The 22781-nt window shown below is 54.8% G+C and overlaps 1 protein-coding gene across 2 annotated transcripts in view; it reads right to left on the bottom strand.

Annotated features, from left to right (window-relative positions):
- Window positions 1-13011, bottom strand: part of PEAR1 (platelet endothelial aggregation receptor 1) — a 60286-nt gene extending 47275 nt beyond the window's left edge. Inside the window, exons 1-2 of one of the 2 annotated variants that reach the window (XM_030542195.1) lie at window positions 12779-13011; window positions 11908-11979 (exon numbers count right to left, since the gene is read on the bottom strand). The gene's annotated coding sequence lies outside the window, so the exon portion shown is untranslated. The remainder of the gene's footprint in view (window positions 1-11907; window positions 11980-12778) is intronic. The other variant, XM_030542194.1, reaches the window with a different exon arrangement.
- Window positions 13012-22781: the final 9770 nt, after the last annotated feature.

A 22781-nucleotide genomic window follows, 5' to 3' on the forward strand; every position in this document is an offset into this window, starting at 1 on the left:
GTTTAATTGCAGGAAAACATCATTTTCAGGACAGTCCATAACTGAAGAGACAGCCAGGAAGTGAGTATGTGTAAGACAGAGATCAACATGTTTGTCAAATGTACTTGTTGGAATGGACTATGCGAGATACATCTAGGTAGGAGACACCTGTGGAGCTGGATGTTCTAGGTACAACCGGTGTAAGGCACCTGTGGGGCTGGATGTTCTAGATACACCTAGGTAGAAGGCACCTTTGGAGCTGGATGTTCTAGATACATCTAGGCACAAGGCACCCATGGAACTGGATGTTCTAGGTACATCTAGGTGTAAGGCACCTGTGGAACAGATGTTCTAGGTATTATTAATAGGTAGCAGGTTTAAAACAAACACAAGAAAGTATTTTTTCATGCAACACACTGTAAACCTCTGGAACTCCTTGTTGGAGTGTTCTGTGAAGGCCAATACTATAACGAGGTTCAAAAGGGAGCTAGATAGATTCATGGAGGGTAGGTCCATCAATGGCTATTTGCCAGGATGGGTAGGAATGGTGTCCCTAGTCTCTGTTTCCCAGAAACTGGGATTGGGTGACAGGGCATGAGTCACCTGTCTGTTCATTCCCTTTGGGGCACCAGCCATTGGCCACTGTCAGAGGACAGGATACTGGGCTTGATGGACCTTTGGTCTGCCCCAGTGTGGCCATTCTTATGTTCTTATGTACATCCAAGAAAAGGCACCCGTTGAGCTTCTGAAAATATCAGGTGTGTCCAGGATGAACATGTCTACTGCGATATTGAACATTGCAGGTGCCAAGGAGCACACATCTGCCCTTCTGCTTGGTGTCACAGGTACGTCCTAATATGGCTTTGATGGTACGTTAACTGTGTGCTGCCGAAGAAGAACCAGGAGAGAAGGAGTTAAGCAAAGAAGACCTCAGTTTTTTTCTGAAGTGTCTGGCAGACTCTTAATGGGACCAAGTTGAAAGGGCTTTAAAACATACGGCAGTTCTGTGTCTTGGGGCTGCCATTTTTCTGTTTAGTTTAGTGATGCACAACATGTTTCTCGCGGTGAGATGATTTTTAAAGGGGCTACCAGAATGCAGGGTAATCAAAGGGATCTGATGCCTAGGGAGGGTGTTCCATACGCACACGCAGAGGGTCTGGGAATCAGGAGTCCTGGGTTCTGTCCCTGGATTTGGGAAGGATGTGGCCTAGAGATAAGATGAGATGGGAGAGGGGGTCAGGAGATGTAGATTCTACTCTGAGCTCTTAGCAGGAGTGTGGGCTAGTGGATAGAGCAACCGAGAGTCTCTTGGGTTCTATTCTCAGCTCTCAGTCAAAGGAGCTATGCTGATTGGCAGCACTTGGGAATCTAGGTTGCTGGGTCCAACACATCCCTGTTATAATTTTAATGTGGACCATCCAGTGTGGTTGTGCTGCTGTTCTTTGCCTAATGCTTTCAGTTACCCGCAGCCTCGTGTTTACAGGGTTGTGTGTTTTATGGCCCTCAGATAAACACGTGTTAGGTAGGAGGAAACAGAGATTTCCTGACCCATGCAGCTGGATTTAAGGTCACGTCCTCCTGCCCACATTCACAGTTCCATTCCCAAGCCGCTGTCCTCTGCCTAGCGGCGAGTTCTCTTCTCTAGTGCCACAAGCGAATCTTGGCAGCTCTCAGCCGGGCTGTGAAACCAAAGCCCCGAGAACACTTTCCCAGTCAGAATGAAATCAAAATGTTTTGACATTTCCAGCAAAACAGTATTTTCGTGGGGGCGTTTTGTGTCAGTTGAAATATCCCCTTTTGATTCAGTTGCAATGTTTGTCCCAGTTTTGACAGCTTTGATTTTATAATATCAAATAAAATAAATTTCACAAGGCTCCATTCCAACAAGTTCGCTTCATTTCCTTTTTTCCCCCAAAACCTAAATTTCACTGAAATTGACATGTTTTGATTTTCAACAAAATGGTATTCGCCAATGGGAAATATCTTTTGTCCGAAATTTTTTTGACCAGTTCTACATACACCTCTAAGGCTAATTCCTTTCTACCTTCCTAAATTCCCCCAGAATTGGAAATGATTCTCTAGTCTAATACCCCGCCCCCCAAGAACTGTTGTGTAACATCCCTGAGTATAAACACCAGGATGGAAAGATGCATTACCCTGGCTCCCATCAGTCATAAATGCAGCCTGTCGCCTATAAACTGTCGGCCTCGTTCGTGATGAAAGGCCCTGCATACAAAAACATGTTAGTTATATTTGATGTTCCTTTACTGTATTGTTCTTTAGGAAAATCAGACATCACACCCTTCAGCCAAAAACAACTGGACGAGAAACTGCAGAATTTTTTTTTCTTTTCTTGTAACACAAGGGAGAAAAGAAACCAAATTCTTGTCAAATTCCACCCCCTCTGAAAAGCACAGTTGGAATGAATGGGAGAGTGTAGAATTTTTGGAGCCAGAGGAAATAATAAGAAACAAAAGTATCATCTGGAATTATTGGCAGCGAAATATGAAGAGTCATCAAAATGTCTCAGGCGATGGATCCGTATGTTAATAATAACAACCCTGCTCGCCCTGCCCCGGGAGGAAAGTAATGCGGAGGAGCCCTGTCATGGACCAAGACCCCGTGGTGGGGGCTGCACAAACACAGAATAAAGAGACGGGCCACCCCCCAAAAGCACTTGCAATCTGTCTCTTTTCTTATCTCGCCTGATCAACTTTAGCAATAATAAAATGAGACAGATTCTATTGCATTAACTTCTAGTTTCTTTTTTAGTTCTCAGGGCGTCAGGTGGGGACCTTGAAAAGGACAGAGATTCATATCAGAAGAGGAATCATGCGTGCCGCTATAATGACATCTTATCGCGTGTGTGTGTGTGTGTGTGTGTGTGTGTGTGTGTGTGTGTGTGTGTGTGTGTGTGTGTGTGTGTGTGTGGCCTCTATTACTTTAGTATCTGGCTGTCTCAGTCTTTAATAGATTTATTCTCATGACACCCCTGTGAAGCAGGCAGTGCCATTATCCCCATTGTACGGGAGGGGAGGGCAAACTGAGGCACACATCCTCTACGTGGCTCTTATGCCCACTTCATGGATTTGTGGAGGTATTAAACCCTGCTTTGGCTAGCTGGCCTATCCAGACAGTGAGCAATTTGGGACCGGGGCTGTCTTTTGCTCTGCGTCTGTCTAGCCCCGGGCACCCGATCTCAGTTGGTGCCCTGTAGCTGCTGCCATAGATTACTCCTATCAAGAGAAGGAGCCTTGTTTTCTGAGGTGCCTGGCCCAGCGCCCTAGAAGTGAGTGATGCCAGCCAGCTGGCAGTCGGCATGTAATGTCCCGTGCTGCAGGCTTTCCCTGGCGCTCTCAGCCTCCTGCACGGCTCCATCTCTCCAGAAACGAGCCGGCCAGGTGCCAGCAGAGCTGCTGTTTATTGCGCAGACAGGGAGGGAGTTTGGAAGCTTGAGGCGAGCTTCCTCTGGGTGAGGGACAGGAAAAGAGCCGAAGCAAGCAGGGAAACGCTCTCCTCCTTGCAGCCAAGGGGCAGGGGCGCTCCCCTCCCCTTCCTCTCCTGCCCCCCCACACTTTGCAGATGCATTAGGCACACCATAACCACAACACCATCACACACACAACAGCCCACAACCCCCAGGCAGACCCCTGCGTGCCCCCCTCCCAGACACACCACCACACACAGGAAGGAAGGACCTCACCGTGCTAACAGAATCACACCAGGACAAACCTCAGACCCAACACACTCACCCGTCAGACACACTCTCAACAGACGCCCTACGGAGAAAGAGTCCAGCCAGGCACTCGCCAACAGGCACATGCACACATGCTCCCAGCCACTGGTGGAGCAAGGGGCACGTTTCCTGCATTGGGGTCCGACCCGGAGGGCTCTTGGCCAAAGAAAGACAGGAAGAGTCGGCCTCAGTCGAGCGGAGAGGGGGGCGCATGGCCGGGGAAGAGCCATGGGAGAAGCAGACGCCCACACCAGACACATTGCAACACACTCCATCACACAATGCCCTTTCACACATCACACACCCACCAGAGACATTACACAACCACCACACACACATCACACAACACCCTGACGTCATATAACATCCTTACACTGTCACACACACACCCCAGAGACATCACACAACACCCTGACATCACACAATGCCCTGACACACATCACACACTCACCAGAGACATCACACAACCACCACACACATTTACACACACAAACACACACATCACACTCCACCCTTAAATACATCACATATCCACCAAAAACATCATACAACACCCTGACATCACACAACCACCACATGCATCACACAACACCCTTACACATCACACACCCATCAGAGACACCACACATACACTCATCCCAAAACATCAGTCACACCGAAACCAAACACATCACACATACACCAAACATATCCCATAACCCTCCTGACACACACACACACACACCACCAAGTCCATCACACATCACCCTGATGTGCACACACCAAACACACCATCTCAGGGGGCTAAGGGAAGCAGGCAGGTACTGGTCCAGACCCCCACTAAATTAGCATTCCCAAAATGATGGACTCTACCACCCCACCGCCAAGCACATGGGAATCAGATCTCCCCTAGCAGTGGGCCAGCACTTGTGGAACTCACTGCCTAAGGAAACAAGAACCACCATGGGCCTCACTCAGCAACTTCAGGGTGAGACATGAAAATTGCATGGTCACCTTATGCTTCCCAATGGCAAAGGCAGCTAAACTCCAACAGGGACAGCGATCAATGGGCCTTATCACTATATTGGAGAGGACACGCGAGGTGCCTCGAAACAATGAAAAGAGTAGGATAAATGCAGGATAGATAGATGAGGTGACAAAGCAACCACTCCATAGCTGACAGTCCAGGGTCCCGCTACACTGCAAAAAAAGAAAACCGTGCAGCCAGGAGTCTCAGTACCTGGGTCAAATGGCTCAGGTCCGCACCGTGGGGCTAACATTAGGAGTGTAGATGTCGTGCTTGGGCTCTGACTGCTGGCGAGGGGGGAGGATCGCCATGCCCAGCCTCAGCGGGAATGTCTACGCTGCTATTTGTAGCCCGGTCATGTGAGCCCGAGTCAGCTGACCTTTGCTGCAGGGGGGGGTTTGCCGTGTAGACGTACCCTCGGTCCTCATCCTCAAAGGAAACCTGCATGAGAGGTGCCCGGAGGCTTAAATTCATAACTACTGGAGACTAAAACCCAGGATGGTTTCCTAGCTCATCACAACAATTTGCAATTTACCCTACTACAGGTTAATCCTTAATTTGCCAACTGTGTTTCTAGTGTCTCCTTACCGCATGTGTGAAACTGTTATGCTTAACAATCTGTCCCACTTTGTATTTAGCTCATACACTCCGGATCCTTGCTCCAGGCCTGAAGAAGGGCTCTGTGAGCTCGAAAGCGTGTCCCTTCCACCCACAGAAGTTGGTCCAAGAAAAGATACGACCTCCCCCACCTGGTCTCTCTAATATCCTGGGACCCACACAACCACCACAACACTAGGAAGAAGCGAGAAAGACAGACAGGCAGGCTGGCAACCAAGAGGAGCCAGGAAAGTCATAAAAGGCAAATGGGAACCACAAGTGAGATTCCTGAACCGGGCCCGTCTGGCTTTGCTCCCCACTCATGGTGACACTTTGAAACCACCAGGCACGACCCCCCTCCTGGGAAATCCGCTCCCCGGGCCCCAGACGAGTAACTGGAGAGAGGCCTGTCACGCCCCAGAGCCAGAGCACAGCACTCGAAATCCGATCGTGTGTAAAACAGAACATTAAAAAAACGGGGTGGAAACTGACACCCAGACCCAGCTGATTCTGCTGCATGGTCTGCAGCCGACTGGGATGCACCCGGGGTTGCAGGAGGCTTTTGCCAGGTCTGGAATAGCAGAGACTGGGCTGAGAACTATTGGTAGAGCTGGGTGTGTGGGGAGCCCAGCACTGGAATGACAGGGGGGGCATGGAGTGGGACTGACGGACACCAGCAGAGCTGCATGGGGAGGGGAGCTCAGGGGTCGTTTAACAGTGGGGGGTGGCACGGGAGGGCTATAGCAGAGCCGCGTGTGTGGAGAACTCAGGGTAGGAGTAGCTGTGGGGTTGTGGATTGGGACTGAGTGGGGGGTGCTCAGGACCTGAATAAGGGGTGCTGCCGTTCAGGAAGGAGTTCCATCCCCTGAGCCGTGGGGGGAGGGGGGAGTTGAGGAGCCTGCCCAGTGCCTGTTTCCCTATAGCATGAGTGCAGCAATATCCATCTGTCAAGTCCAGCACTAAATTCACTTACCAAAAAAAAGCATCTATTGATTGTCTAGCGTGTTCCCAGAGCACTAGACGAATGTTATCACCACTGCGTTTACTGGCGTGATGAATAGATTTCTATTTCCCATTATAAAGAACATCACTAGAACACATTTCATTAGTATTGACGGGACCTAAAAAGGAAAATCTCTGAATCCTTTGTCATTCCTGTTTCAGGCAGAGCAGCTGCTAAGAAAGCCAACTGCAACAGGACCCCGTCATGCTGCGCACTGCAGCCACACAGCGAGAGACAGGCCCTGCCCCAGCTGAAATCAGGGCCTCGTTGTGCCAGGTGCTGCACAGACACAGCGAGAGACAGGCCCTGCCCCAGCTGAGATCAGGGCCCCGTTGTGCCAGGTGCTGCACAAACACATGGAGATAGACAGTCTCTGTTGAGATCAGGACCCCATCATGTGTCAGGCCCTGCACAGTGAGAGACAGTCCCTGCCCCAGTTGAGATCAGGGCCCCTTTGTGCTGGGCGCTGCACAGTCACAGAGCAAGACAGAGCCCCTACCCAAAGAGCTCACAGTGTAAACAGACGAGGTGGGAGGAAGCAGGATCACTGTGTTATCTCCGTTGTCCAGATGGGGAACAGGACTGAAGCAACAGATTTGACCCAGGTCAATAGAATCATAGAATCGTAGAACTGGAAGGGACCTCGAGAGGTATCTAGTCCAGTCCCCTGTGCTCATGGCAGGACCAAGTACTATCTAGATCATCCCTGAGAGGGGTTTGTCCAACCTGCTCTTAAAAGTCCCCAGTGATGTAGATTCCACAACCTCCCTGGGCAATTTATTCCAGTACTTAACCACCCTGACAGTTAGGGAGTTTTTCCTAATGTCCAACCTAAACCTCCCTTGCTGCAACTTAAGCCCATTGCTCCTTGTCCTGTCCTCACAGGTTAAGGAGAATAATTTACCTCCCTCCTCCTTGTAACAATCTTGTATGTACGTGAAAACTGTTATCATGGCCCCCTCTCAGTCTTCTCTTCTCCAAACTAAACAAACCAGTTTTTTTCACTCTTCCCTCGTAGCTCGTGTTTTCTAGCCCATTGATCACTTTTGTTACCATTTTCTGGACTTTCTCCAATTTGTCCACATCTTTCCTGAAATGTGGCGCCCAGAACTGGACACAATACTCCAGGCCTAATAAGCCCGGAGCAGAGCGGAAGAATCATTTCTTGTGTCTTGCTTACAACACTCCTGCTAATACAGCCCAGAACGGTGTTTGCTTTTTTTTGCAAGAGTGTTACACTGTTGACTTGTATTTAGCTTGTGATCCACTCTGAGCCCGAGATCCCTTTCTGCAGTACTTTTCCTAGGCAGTCATGGCCCATTTTGTATGTGTGAAACTGACTGTTCCTTCCCCAGTGGAGCACTTTGCATTTGTCCTTATTGAATTTCATCTATTTACTTCAGAGCATTTCTCCAGATCGTTCTGAATTTTAATCCTGTCCTCCAAAGCACTTGCAACCCCATCCAGCTTGGTATCATCCGCAAACTTTATAAGCGTGATCTCTACGCTGTTATCTAAATCACTGATGAAGATATTGAACAGAACCGGACCCAGAACCGATCCCTGCGGCATCCCACTCGTTCTGCCCTTCCAGCATGACTGTGAACCACTGATAACTCCCCTCTGGGAACAGTTTTCCAACCAGTTATGCACCCACCTTATAGTAGCTCCATCTCGGTTGTATTTCCCTAGTTTGTCTATAGGTAATGTGAGAGCCAGCATCAAAAGCCTTACTAAAGCCAAGATATACCACAGACATATCACAAATACGGGCTGGGGGATAGACGCTATCTCCCAAACCAGGTCCTTGCCTGCCCAACCTCCCAAGGCTCTGGTCATGGAAGAGACACTATGGGCCAGTAATAACAATGTGTGATGAAGGAAAAGCCCCGGCTGAGGGGTTTCGCCATGTGGGTCACAGGCACCAGGCGAAGCATCAGTTGCGCTGCCAGGAGGGGTGTCTCCCTCGAGCAGTGAACAATGCGCCGCATTCCTCCGGGGTGAGTCCAGGGTGATGTCAGCGCCTCTCCGCACACGCTGGGGAGGCCGCAGTGAGTCACCCGGCCCCGCCCCGCGCTCATTTCCCCTTCCCCCCCCACCCGCCGCTTGACCTTGCTTCCTCCATTGCAGGAGGAGAGTGCAGATGAGCCCGGAGGCGAGACTGACTCCCAAGGCCTCTAGGAGGGGAGCCACAGGGTGGCCCTATAGGGGCCAGTACATGTGGGGAAGCGACGTGGCTGAGGTCACACCAGTCACACAAGGATTGCAGGAGTGCGGACGCCATGTCCCTCTCTGGCCCTACCCTGTGTTCACCTCTCGCCCCGGGGATCCTCACGCTAAGTCCTCTGCGCTAGTAACCAGCTCGCTGTGCACCCCAGAGCTGGGTGTAGAACCCAGGTGTCCTGCTCGGAGTCCACTGCCCTAGCACCATATTCCTTTCAGTCCAGCTTCCCGGGCCTCTTCTGCGCTAGCCACTGGGCCCCACTCCCCTCCCAGCACTGGGCACAGAAACCAGGTGCCCTGCCTCCCAGCCCCCTTCTGCTCTAGCCACTGGGCCCCACTCCCCTCCCAGCACTGGGCACAGAAACCAGGTGCCCTGCCTCCCAGCCCCCTTCTGCTCTAGCCACTGGGCCCCACTCCCCTCCAGCGCTGGGCACAGGACCCAAGTGTCCTGCCTCCCAGACCCCTTCTGCTCACTCCCCTCCCAACACTGGGCACAGAACCCAAGTGTCCCGCCTCCCAGCCCCCTTGTGCTCTAGCCACTGGGCCCCACTCCCCTCCCAGCACTGGGCACAGGACCCAATGTCCTGCCTCCCAGACCCCTTCTGCTCACTCCCCTCCTAGCACTGGGCACAGAACCCTGGTGTCCCGCCTACCAGTCCCCTTCTGCTCTAGCCACTGGGCCCCACTCGCCTCCCAGCGCTGGGAGAAGGAGACAGCCCTAGCCCTTGAGGCAATGTGGGGCTGGGCTGGGCCACAGAGGGGTTCAAAGCCTCTGGAGCTATTTTAAGCCACGCTCCAATCAGCAGAGCAGTCACATGCCTGCCCAGCTGGGTCTGCACCCCTCTAGCCCCGGGCTGCCGCCCCTTCCATTGACATCCGGGCAGGCTGAGTCACAGGGCAGAGTGGTGCCTAGTGGTTAGAGCAAGGGGCTGGGTGCTGGATGCTCCAGGTGGCGTCGAGGCTCCGGCCTGCTGGTGCGGCAATGGGCAGGGGGATCTTAGCTTACATCACTGCTGCATCTCAGCTTCCCCAAAGGCGGGCTCAGAGCAGTGGACTGGGAGTCAGGACACCTGAGTTCTATGAATGGCTTTGGGAAGGGAGAGGGGTCTAGTGGTCACAGCAGGGGCAGGGGAATCAGGACTCCTGGGTTCTATTCCCAGCTCTGGGTGGGAAGTGAGGATTATAGCCTCAACATGATCCCCTTGGTGGGAAGGGGTCAGTTCTGCTCTGATGGAGAAACTGAGGCACAGAGCCAGGGAAGTGACTGGCTCAAGGTCAAAGAGCAGAGCTGGGAATCGAACCCAGAAGTCCTGAATCACAATTCCCCTGCTCTAACCACTAGACACCACTTCCCTCTCCGAACTGGAGCAAGAACCCAGAAGTCCTGGATCCCAGTCCCCCCCTGCTCTAACCACTAGACTCTACTCCCTTCCCAAAGCCATTCAGAACCCAGGCTGCCTGTCTTGGTCACCCACTCTAACCGCCAGCCCATCTCTGAGTGTAGAGAAGGACACTAGGAGCCACTGCTCTTGGGTTCTGTTCCCAGCTACTGGAGGAAGTGTGGTCTAATGATGAGAGCAGATGACTGGGCAGCAGGGCTCCTAGATTCCATTCCTGGCTTGGGGAAGGAGTTTAATGGAGCGATGAAAGCAGGACTCCTGAGTTCTGTTCTGCCACTGAGTCTCTGGGCAAAATCACCTCCCTGCGCTGTGCCTCAGTTTCCCCATCTGTAAAATGAGGGTAAAAGGTAATGCCTGCATCTCCTGAGCAGGTTTGCAGGATTAGCTCATACATAAAATTCTTTGAGATCCAAGAAGGGGACCCCCACCCCGACTTTGTCCCAGTGCACAGGGGCGGACGTTGAGTGTCTGGAACCTGCTGGGATGACATGTCCGCTGAGCATCCGGGACACAGCATGTTCCCTTCTACGGGCTCCAGAAGGAGGCAGGATGATGGCCGTGGTGGCCTTTCCCCCCACATGCAATGTGAGCCACAGATATCATCCCTCACCGCATCACAGGCGCCTTTCCTCGGGTATCGCACTGCCTTGGTCAGGGTGAAATACCACAAGGACCAGGCTGTCCTCTCGCCTGCAAAGTTAAACGTCACCCTTTGCGAAGGAGAGGGATGTGGTTAGTGAAGGGAACTGGGAGTCCAGACTCTAGGGGTTAAGCCCAGCCCTGGGAGGGGAGTGGGGTCTAGTGGTTAGAGCAGGGAGGGCTGAGAGCCAGGACTCCTGGGTTCTATTCTCATTTTTCATGCTGACTCTCTGTATGACCTTGTGCAAGTCCCTTCTGGTTTGATGGGAAGGGGGCTGTCCTGAGACCCAGTGTCTCTCTCCAGCCCTTCGCGAAGTCCCTTTAATGGCTATCTGTCCCGGGAAGGTGCAGGGACCCGGCAAGGAGCCATTATCGCTGCCCCTCCAGTTTCCCCTGCAGTGTCACAGGCAGTGACGTGCTTCCTCCCAGGGCTGAGCGAATGGCAAGTTGGCCAGGAGACCGCTGGCCCAGCCAGGCCCCTGGGAGGCTACAGCCCCAGCCAGAGCCCTCTTAGGGGCTGGCCAACTCGGGACCCAAGCTGTTCAGGGCAGGACAAGTGAAGCCTGTGCTGTGATGGGGTTAGATGGGATCATACCTGGCCTGCCCCATCCCTGCCCTGCCCTGATCCCAGCCCAGCCCCTGCTCCAGATCCACTTAGTCCTCAGGTCCACACAGCCCCCAGACCCTGCTCCAGATCCACCCAGGCCCCAGATCTACTCTAGACCCTCCTCAAGATCCACCCCAGACTCCAGATCTGTCCCCAGATCCACCAAAGCCCCAGATCCACCCAGGCCCCAGATCTGTTCTAAACCCTTCCGCAGATCCACCCCAGACTCCAGATCCACCCCAGATCCTTTACCATATCCACGCAGCACCTACCTCAGATCCACTCCAGCCCCAGACCCTTCCCCAGATCCACCCAGTGCCCAGATACACTCTAGACTCTCCCCGATATCCACCCCAGACTCCAGACTCACTCCAGATCTGTCCCCAGATCGACCCAGGCCCCAGATCTGCTCTAAACTCTTCCGCAGATCCATCCCAGATTCCAGATCCACCCCAGACCGACCCCAGCCAGCCTGCCCAGCCCCCATACCCTACTCCAGCCCCTAGTCTTTACCCCAGATCCCCCCGTTCACCTTTCCAGCCCAGCCCCCAGGCCCTACTCCAGATAAGCCCAGGCCACTGTCCCCCACAAACCCCATTCCCTCCATCCTAGCCCACCCTACTATGTCCCATCCAACTTTCACTCCGTCCCAACCCCCACCCGCTCTGCTCTAATCCTGCCCTCCCCCACCCCTCTCTCCCCAGACGGGCCACTCACAGGAACAGGTACCATGGCCAGGTTGGGGGCTCGTCCAGCTGTTCCCAGGACTTGGGTCAGGGAGGAGGAAATCTGGGGGAGCAGGACACGGAGGGTGAGGGAGTCCCTCCCTTTGAACCCCATGCTGGACTCGCCTGACCCCCCTTCTCCGCACAGAGGCCAGCCACCTGCCCCGGCTCCAGGCCCCCACGCCAGGTCCATCCGAACCGAAACCAGCCTCTGCCAATCCCTTGCCAGCCGGGTCTCAGCTCCAGCACCACAGGGCTGATCCTGCCCTGTCTGGCGTGGTGTCAGTCCAGCAGCCCTACCAGACTCCAGCACAGTGACTCTGCCTTTACACCCGCAGCGCTGACAGCTGAACGTGGACCAACCTCCTTTGCCCCCTCCCGCCCCTCGGCTTTACTTTGGATTCACATCACAGTAACGGAGAACAGAATCTGAACCAATGTCCATTGACACCTGCAGAATGACTCCAGATTTGCACCGATTTAACTGAGAGCAGAATCTGGCCCCAACTCTTGACGCCCCCCGCAGATTTACACCGGTGTCACAGAGACCAGAATCGAGCCTCAGACCTCTTGGGAAGACAGAGCTACCTAGACGCTGGATCCTGGATGCTCAGAGGAGCCCTGTGGGGAGGTATCAGCCAATACTGGGTTGTAACATCAGAGGCAACACAGAGCCCCTGCCCCTAGCCCCTCGCAGAAAGCAGGCTGCTCTAGGATGCCCCTAGAAATCTCTCGTAAACTACCTCTGTAACTGGGGCACCTGGCTCGGCTTTTGGTGCTCAGGTTCCAGCGATCAGCACTCTGACTGTCACCGATCTGTATCCATCCAACAATCAGCTGTGGGCGAACCCCACAGTACTCACCTTTCTTCTGTCCCGGGCAAGGTATCTCCAGCAGCCGCCCAAGAAATCCGCTAGCAGGGAGCAGACGGGCCAGGCATGCGAAGCAGCTGAAGGAATTTGAGGGAGAGGGGATAAAGAGATCAGGAAGGGAGAATGTATTTCCCTCTCCAGGGAAAAAAGAACCAAAGAGCCCTCTTTTGGGTTTGGGTCTCGTCTCCTGCTCGGGGCAGAGTGGGCGCTGAGGCTGTGGGTCAGAGGAGGCTATGGCGGGGAGGGGCCATTCAGTGTGAGGGGGAGGGAGCAGGAAGGGGGCTGGGAACCAACTCAGGAAGTTTTGACAAGGAAACTAGTAAGGGCGCTGGACTTGGAGGAAGAAGGAAAAAAAAAACACGCATACACATCACTTTTTCTTTGGCAAGAAATCCGCCTGTGCAAACTAGAAGCTGCAAAACAAGCGTGAAACCAGACCCCATCACACAGAGCTCTGTGGCCGGGATCCAGCCCCCGGGGGCTGTGTCCTCACTAGGGAACAGGGTAGGTCAGCTCCCACGTGGTGAAACCCGAATGGAGATGAGGCAGTTTACAGCTTTCACATGAGCTAAAGACTCGGGCTTCCGTCGACCTCACTCATGTTAAAGCCACGATGGCAACTGCCTTATCTTCCCCAGGCAGTGCAGCTGTAGTCGTATGGGTCCCAGGATTTTAGAGAGACAGGATGGGTGAGTCCCACTCTGGGTCTCTTCCAGAAAAACAGATACGAAACCTGCAGCCAGCTCTCTGCTGCTACATTGATCAACATCCCCCTTCAAGATCTATGGGCCCTACCCACGCCTCTCACAACATGTGGGTTACCTCAGGCAGCACACGAAATGGCCCGATAACAACTGTGTGGGTGAAACCAGGCAATCACTAGGCTTCCCAGTGAACTCACATAGGAAAGGGATAAAAGGCAAACTCACCCTGTCCCCCGGATGAACATTTTTCATGGAGTGATCACTCCACGTCTGACCTCTCAGTCCTCAGCCTTGAAGGAAACCTGCACAACACCTTCAAAAGCCAAGCCTGCAAGCATAAATCATCTCTCTCCCCAACAGAAGTTGGTCCCCTAAAAGATATTGCAGGCCCTGCTTTGTCTCTCTTGGCTTCACTGGGCTTTTACCTTGGGTTATGAACACAGAAGTGAATGCAAGGCCTGGGGGAGCCCAGGGGCCAAGACCTATGCCCACCCTCCCCCCCTGCTGCACTCTAAGCCCATCATCCAGATGCACTGGCCTGGAATGGGGAGGTGGTTTCAGGTGCTTTATGGTAATGAAGGGCCAGATTTTTTTTTAAGGCATAGCCCTGGTGGGTGCTGGCCCCATTACCCAAGCAGAGTCTCGGAAAACTCGGCACAAAGGTATTTAGCTGCCTAACGCCCAACAGAACCCAATGGAAGTTAGGCGCTGAGATGGGCCTACACAATTAGCCCATCATACGCGGAGCAAGTGGCAAAGGTCTCGGATCCCTTTTGTGGCTCTTCTCTGCACTCTCAGCAATTTTCCAACATCCTTTTTACCCTGTGGCCACCAGCCCTGGACACAGTATTCCAGGATCGCTCTCACCAACGGCATATACAGAGGTCAAATCAGCACCCTGCTCCTCCTCACCGTGCCCCTAAGCTTGTTTGCTACGACCCCAAACTCCCTTTCTGAGTCCCTGCTTTCCAGGATCCAGTCCCCCAGGCTGTACCTCTAGGAGCAAAGACACTGCATTTAGCTGCATTAAAACGCAGTGCGTTGGAAGGGGTCCGTCTGACTGAGCGATACAGATGACCGTCCCGACCCCATTGCTATTATCCACTCTGCCAGCGCATCATCTGCATGTGTCAGCAGCAGCGACGTCCGACTTACCTCCAGATCGCTGAGGAAAGTGCAGAACAGTCTGGATCCTGGGTGGAACTCCACTCTGAACACGTCCGCTCAGGGATTCCCCGCTGGCATTTCAGATGCTCTTTAGCCCTCCGCTCCCTGCCCGGCTTCCCCGTCCGTTTGCACGCTGGACCTATTGCCCAAAGAAATGTTTTTTTTATGCTGAGGCACAAGCGTTTGGATCCTCTTGTTCTCCAACCCAGCAGAACTGCTTCCGCTCCAGGTCAAAGACAGGCTGAAAAACACATAGGGCCCGATGCACCTTGTAAAATCATGCACGCCAGGGCAAAGCGGGCCCGATTCTCCACGGCCCTGCACCTGATTTGAGTTTACTCCCTAGTGACAGCAACAAGGGGGCACAAAACTGGTGAAAATGAGGATTAGACCCTCGTGATGTGGCTGTTGTATGCTCCCAAGCCAGACGGGGGGAGCTGTGCGCCCCCCCTTTGCATGAATGTAAAATGACTGTGCAGGGTGGTGGATAAAGGGGGAACAAGCCAGGGGCTTTTCCTCCACCCTGCGAGGGTCGGGGGTCCACATCCTGAGAGGTCTCTGTCCACGGAAGACAGGCACCTCAATACCAATGAGGGTCTGGGCTGAGGATACTCTGGGCTCTGATTCTGCCCTGACACTGGTGTAACTTGGGAGCAGCTCTGCTGAAGCGGTGTCAGCGAGAGCAGGGTGTGGAGAGCTTGTCCAGAGAGTGGGATAATCCGGGTTTGCTTGGTGCAAAGCAGGGCAGCTTGCAAGGGGCAGCGTTCCCAGCAGATATTTCTCTCTGCTGAATAGCAACATCTGGTGGCCCAGGCAGCAAACTGCAAAGCAGTGCAAGGGATGCAGTCAGGACTGCCGGACAGACAGAGGGGTGGTCTGAGCATAGGCCTGGAGCCAGGACTCCTGGGAGCAAACACTGACTCAATGCGTGCGCCAAGGCAAGTTACTTCCCCCACTGGGCCTCAGTTTCCCCAGCTGTCAAGCAGCGGTGATGATGCTGAGCGCATAGAGGGAGGACAGTATAGAAAGTCTCAATAAGATGAAAACTCTCGGAAGACTCTAAAGAAACCCATTTCAGGACAGATCTGTCGGCTCCAAGCTCTCCGGCAGGCTGGGAATTCGAAAGGGGGCAGATACATTAAAGATCGAGAGGCACTCACATACTATGGTGACGGGAGCCATATAAGAACCCATGACAGGTAGCCACCCAGCTGAAGCCATAAAGCTTGGCTGGGGCCTCTGGGTGCGACCATATTCGTAATAAGAACGGTCCAGCCACTGGACAAGAAGTTCTTTGGGGCAGGGACCATCCTTTTGTTCTGTGTTTGTACAGAACCTAGCGCCACTGAGGTGCTGCAGCGCTATCCCCCTGCAAATCAAAATGGATTGTGTGTCGCCGTATGTGTACCCCCGGGGGCAGGGCTGACAAGAGGGGGGGAAGCCGGTACAAATTACCGGGGTCTGGAGGTCCAGAAGGAGGCCCTGGGCCTGACTTTCCCAGCTTCGTCAGCCCTGTTTAGCTGGCCCACCCTTGCTGGGGGACCCAAAAAAAAATTTTCACCTGGGCCCGAACCTGTTCTCGGCGGCCCTGCCTGGTGGTACGCAGAGCTCTTCCAAGGGGGACGTCAACTCATCTAGATATTTGCCGAGTTTACAACAAGCTACATAAAAAGCTCTAGAGAAATCGGTGCAAACTAAAATGTCACACAGACAATGGGTCTGACAAAGTGGGTGTTCATCCACGAAAGCTCATGCTCCATTACGTCTGTTAGTCTTTCAGCTGCCACAGGACTCTCTGTCGCTTTTTACAGACAAAGATTTGTTTATACTGCTCTATAAGTACAATATTTATATCCCAATTGATTTATTTTATGATTTTATGGTAAAAATAAAAAAGTCGGCAACTTTTCACTGTCAGAGTCCTGCAACCATTTTGTGTTTTTATGTCTGATTTTGTAAGAAAGTCACTTTTAAGGGAGGTGGAACTTGAGGGTACACAAGACAAATCAGCCTCCTGAAAGGGGGACACTCGGCTGGAAAGGTTGAGAGCCGCTGGCCCAGGGGCTGCCTCGGTTCTCTGTGAAATTACAAAGTGCCCCACCAGGGGGCGGTCAGGGTCTGTGATGCACCGATCAGCACCGGCTGGTGATAAAGAGTCGCTTGCTGAACGGAATAACAACAATTAGCTCTCGCCCAGCCCTTTTCAGCCGTACATCTCCAAGCACTTTACAAAGGTGCTCAGGGTCGTTATCCCCGTTTTACAGATGGGGAAACTGAGGCCCGGCCCGGGGAAGTGACTTGCCCAAGGTCACCCAGCTGGCTAGTGGCTGAGCTGGAAACAGAACTGAGGTCCCACTCAGCTGCTCTATCCACTAGGACACACTGTGAGATGAGTCCCATGCCGTTACCCCATCCTTCAGGTGTGGGTAGCTGAGGGAGGCATCTGGCCGTGAAGCTACTCCTGTGAACTGACCCTCACATCCCACCTAGATCTTGTGCCTTGGGAAGATTGTGCGTGCATCTCACCTTCCTAGAAACAACTACAGGTAAATAGCGGGAGGGCCCAATCCTGACCCCAGATGCACCCACTGCAGTCCAGAAGGCCTAGGGTGACCAGACAGCAAGTGTGAAAAATCAGGATGGGGTGGGAGGCAGGGGGAGGTAATAGGAACCTATATAAGAAAAAGACCCAAAAATCAGGACTGTCCCTATAAAATTGGGACATCTGGTCCCTTCTAAGAAGGCCTGATTCTCACATAGCCTGAGACCCCTTTACGCCACTCTGGCTGCACAAAGCAGCCTTAAAAGTGGGTGCAACTGCTCCACCCACCCATGCTAAGGCACCTCAGGCACTCCGAGCCACACCACGGGGCCGCAATATAAGTGACAATCAGGACCAAGGTGTCTCCATTGCAATGAGCAGCATCACCCCAGATTCACTCTAGCCGTGCAACCGAGCTCAGACCCGCCCAGAAATTCACGTGGGCTGCTCCTCCCCTGCTGTGCAATGTGTGTGGCACAAAGCAAGTGTGAAACATGAGGCTGAGAGCAGAAAATGCTGATCAGGCCACCTTTGACACCCAGGTAGAACCGTGGCCATTTCAAGGCACAGGGCAGAGAAAAGCAAAGCCCAGCAAAGACACGCCCCGGCACGGGCACTGACTACACTCTTATCCCGCCTCTGGAGCGCCACAAGTGGGTGGGCTCTAGGCTGTGATGGGCAGAGTACGCCTCTCACTCCACCATCTCTATAACAGGCAGGCCCTCCTGGGATCCCCAGAATTCCTTTGTTCCCAATGCCAAGCTGGGGGCGGGTTTGTGATCCAGTGTGTGGCTGGACTGTGGGCCAGCCTGGGCGACGCTCCTGCCAGATCCCAATCCAGCCATGCAGAAAACACGTTGCTACAAATGATGTGAATCTGTTTGCTGACCAGTCTGCAAGAGGGGCTTGTGGGCTGCATCCATCAGCAAACTGGTCTGTCTGATGGAGAACAAGGGATGTGTGTAGAAAGGGGGTTGTTTCTATTGCAAACCAGCCCCGCTCTGTTGAATTCAGTGCAGCTCTGGCGCCTTCCACCAGCTCAGGGTTTGGTCTCAGATCCGTGGCTGCTCCCCAGTTCTCCGTGGCCTTGCAGCCAATGCAGTCACTTCCCCCTGTGCACAGCGGATGCAACAGGCTGTCCCTGGGATGAGCAGGGGGTGAGGGGGATGCATGGAGGTGAGTGGCAGCATCCAATGCGAAGCCAGGGGGACCAGGCTCTGCGTCTCTGCCAGCTTCCTCGCCGATCCCCCATTAGGGTGTATTTCTCCAGAGCAAGAGCTGGGTAGAATCTCTACCCAGCGGGTAGGAACGGCCTCCCAGCAGCCAGACGTTGGGGGGCTTGGATCCAGGTTTTGCTTTGGCCCATTTCAGACGAGGGATCCGGAGCTGAATCTCATGGTTCTGGTCCCGCTGAGCCCAGACGCGCCCTCACCTCCAAACTCTTGAGCTCTGAAGGACGTGGGGGAGCTGAATTCCGAGCACCCGTGGGCCAGCATTGATGGAGTGAAGCCGACGGATCTTGCTCTGATATTGCCCCGTGGTGCAGGGGGCCTTGTGTTTGTGCCACCTTTCCACGGTGCAGAGAAAGGGGCCATCACCTGCCCTAAGCCCCAATTCCCCTCCTGCTCCCGCCACCAGGAACCGTACTGGCCCAGAGCCCCACTGGTGGAAACAGGCATCGCTCCGGTTACGCCAAGGGGCTGGGGTTACTCCCTGGCGTGATGGAGGCGAGAGCAGGCCTCACTCAGCAGCAGCGGCCCTGCTAAGCTCTCAGCTATTCATAGCTAGTAAGTACATTAGCCAGCCTCAATTGATGTCAAGCTACCGTTAATTGCATCTCCTCTTTACGCTAATAACTCTAATCACTCATAATGATTTTCACATTCCAGCGGGGCGCACCATCCCCCCTCCCTGGCCTGAGCTCCATTAGAAAAGCATCCACCGCCCCCAGTCCCCAGCACGCCTTAAATCAGGCCCAATTACCCACCAGCCCGGCTAAATAGCTCTTTGGAGAGCCCTGTGATGAATGGGCTCCTGTGGGGGGCTTCCTGGCCCTGGCCTGGCGGGGAGGGGGTTCCGGCTAAGCTCCCAGGGGTGCTGGGGCAGCAAAGGTTTGGTTTGATCACTTTGGCTCATCGTCCTTTGGCCTTTATTAAATGGTGGAAATTAACTGGGGGAGTGGAGTCTTGGAGTCTTTGGGGAGCTGTTTAAAGAGACCCACCCCCCCTCCTCCTCTTCCTCCGCCCAGTCAGTTCCTGTCCATTTCCACACCATTTCCTCACGCGGCCAAAGGCTCCTCCGTCAAGTGAAGGAAGCTGGCTCACCCTGGTGCAACGGATGAGCGAAGGGGCCCACGACCTGCCCCCGTCGCCCCGCTGAGGGTGCCTGCGGGTTGCCCAGGCAGAGGCGTATGCTCCGTCACCTCCCTGGTCCAGCATGGGTGCATCCAGACATGGGCAGGGCTGGCATTAGGCCCTGGGAGGCAGGTGCCCGCTGGGAGGGAAGCAGTGGACACCTGGTGCGCAATGGTGCCCCAGAGCCATACTCCCCCCACCTGCCCATTCCTAGTCCAGCAGCTGGGGGCTGCGACTCTGCCTGGGCCCCCTGCAAACCGAGGGCACCTGTTTTGCCCTCTTCCCATGCTCCTTTCTCTGACGGCCTCCTCCCTAGGACCAGGGCCGCCCAGAGGGTTCAGGGGGCCTAGGGCAAAGCGGGGGAGCTGCGGCGCTTGTACTCCCCCGACGGTGGTCCAGGTCTTCAGCGTTGTTTCGGCGGTGGAGGGCTCTTCAGTCGCTCTGTGACTTCGGCAGCACCGAAGGGCCCCCCGCCGCCGAAATGCTGGCTGAAGACCCAGACCGCCGCCGGGCCAGAGCTCATGGGGATCCTGTGGGGCCTGGGACAACTTGCCCCACTTGCCCCCACAACCTCTGAGTGGCCCTGGGCATGACTCCCCTGCAGATCTGGGGCAGCTCTCAGTCTCTCCCTTTCTTGGGGCAGGAATAAGGTGGCTGGAAGCCACCTTTGTCCTTCCAATACTTTGGGGCAGTGCCCAGCCCCTGCTGCGAGAGCAGCCTCTGGGCTGCTCTAACTGACACGCTACCTCCTGGGATGCAGAGAATATCTATAATGCCATGTGATTCGGTCATGCCGCCCTAAGATCTGACTCCTGCACTAGAGGCTGGGACTTATGCCAGTTTCACACCATCTGAGACCCCCGCTTGGGGATGGGGGGGAATTCTCAGGGGCTGTTTCCACCCACTTGAAGGCCCATTTATGAGTGGCCTACACAGCCCTGGGTGTGGCTGAAGATCAGGCCCTGGATTGGGGCCCACATCTAGCCTCCCAGGTCCTTTCCAGCAGCAGCCAGAGGGCCCAGCAGAGTAAATAAGCTGCCACAGAAGCTGCTGCGTTGTTCCAGCCCTGTGTTTCCTGCATGCTTGCCAATAACCGCATTAGCCAAATGCTGGCCGGCTCCGGCTCGGGGGGAGGCAGCAACTGCTTTGCCACGCTCCTTCCTGAGCGCGAGGTGCTTGAGGGACTGCGGGAAAGCAGGCGAGGGCCCAGCTAAGCATGGAGCTGCTTCTCCTGGGAAGGCAGCGTCCCATGATACCACCCCTCCGGGACAGCAGTTCAAATCCAGCCCTGTGCCGGCAATGAGTTCAGCCCAAACCCACCGGGGCCAGGCCGAAGGAGCCTATGGTTTTGCAGACGGCTCCCCTGGACGTAACCAGCCCAGAGGAAGGACCTGACAGCTGAACGGTCCCGAGGCCTCCAGGGAGGGTCCGAATCCAAACTTGGCTTCTTGCTGGGAATCGCCCAGCCGCAGCACCTCCAGACGTCTGGAAAGCTCCCCTCTGGACTCCGCAGCCGGTGCTCGCCTTCAGTCTCTGCTGCCCCTGGCATGGCCCGCGTGCCAGAAGGGGACGCCGGGTCCTGTCTCACGGGCGCCGTCGTCTCCATGGCACTGTGTCTCTCCAAGCCCCTTCCCCTCCAGGGTAGACCACAACACGGGGGCTTTGGTGGACAGTAGCTGTGGGAACCAGCTACCAAGCAGTCCTCATAGCCCGCTTTCCAGCCTCTTCTCCCCCCAAACTCGGCCACAGCAGGAGGTGCTGACCCAGCTGCACAAAGCCCACAGATCGAGGTACCCAGGGCAGCATCTCTGGCTAGGGGCACGCATCCTCAGAGCCTTCCCGAGGAGCTGCTACCGCCCAGCAGTGGGGCACCCATCAACCTCCCTAAGCTCCCTGGCACCCATCAGCTCTTCTGGGGAATGCCGGGGTCTGGTACAGCTGTGCCGAGGAGACAGGGAGATGGCCACATGGCGGGTGCCCCCGGGTGGAGGGGATTGCTGCCTTTCTACCCAGAAAGGCCTTTAGCAGCTGCGGAGCGGTGGAGGTTCCTGGCTTGGATTTTGCCCTCTGGAGCACCTGCCCTGTTCTACAGCTGGATAAGAGGGCCCGGCTGGGTGCCGTTTGCCCCAAGATAGGCAGGATTCATCACCAATCCTTTACTGAAGCTCATTTATTCATCTCATACCTGCTTCTCTACCCCTCCGCCCCGGGAGAGATGATTTGGAGAAACCAGCAAGAATGAGCAAATCTATTGATCTGGGGCCAGTGCGGCTGGGTTTCTCAGACTGGTGCTATCCTCAGCCTCAGAGCGGCAGGAGCTGATGTCAGGCAGAGGAGCCCTCGGCTTCCTGCCTCCAGCGGGCAGAGCCCGAGAGCCACCGAGCGGGATTCAGCCAGAATCTGAGGGGACGGAGGCTGTGGACGGCTCTTGCCACAGAAACGTGCTGCCTGTGGTTCGTCCTCGTGCCCAGATGACCAGCAGGGGCTTGGCATGACCTTTGACCCACGGCACCCAGCTCCCTTGCCATCAAAGGGGTTCTGTGTGGCCCCTCTGGCAGCAGAAAGACCCCCAAGAAACCCCCTCAGCCAGCGCAGAGGGCTCTTGGTAATGGGACCTGCTACTCCAAGCAGGAGGCTAATGAGCAAGGAGCTCAGAACGAGGTGGCGGAGGGGAGCGGCCACACAGCTGCATCCAAATGCTGCATGAATGCTCAGGGGAGACGCCTGAGGGGTGCTGGGCCCAGACATATTCCAGGGACTCTTATGGTTGCACCGAGAGACCACGACTGAGCTCCAGGCCCTGCCCTGACACAGAGACCCTGCCCCAAAGAGCTCCCGTGCAGACAGACACAGATCATCTCCGTGTTCCATGGTGGAGAAACTGAGGCTCCAAGGGATGAAAAGACTTGCCCAGGCGACACAGGAAGGCTGTGGCAGAGCCTGGAGCCCAGATCTCCCAAGTCCCAACCCATCCACCACACCAGAAAGTCACCCTTCCATCCAGGCCCCAAGGCAAGGGACAGATGGCCGCCCGCCTGCATTCCCCATGCAATGGCAGCTGGCGGTTTCATATCTGAGGGCAGCCCTGCTCCCGAGGCCGGCTGCGTCCACCTTCCTTGTGCAACGGGAACTCCCCCTGCAGCCAGCGGCAGCCAGCGGGGAGTATCCTGCCTTCAGACATTGGTACCCCTTTGCTCTCCTCTGCTGGGGGCCAGAGCTGGAGGAAA

This window comes from Gopherus evgoodei, chromosome 24 (genome assembly GCF_007399415.2).
Source record: "Gopherus evgoodei ecotype Sinaloan lineage chromosome 24, rGopEvg1_v1.p, whole genome shotgun sequence".
Taxonomy (NCBI): domain Eukaryota; kingdom Metazoa; phylum Chordata; order Testudines; family Testudinidae; genus Gopherus; species Gopherus evgoodei.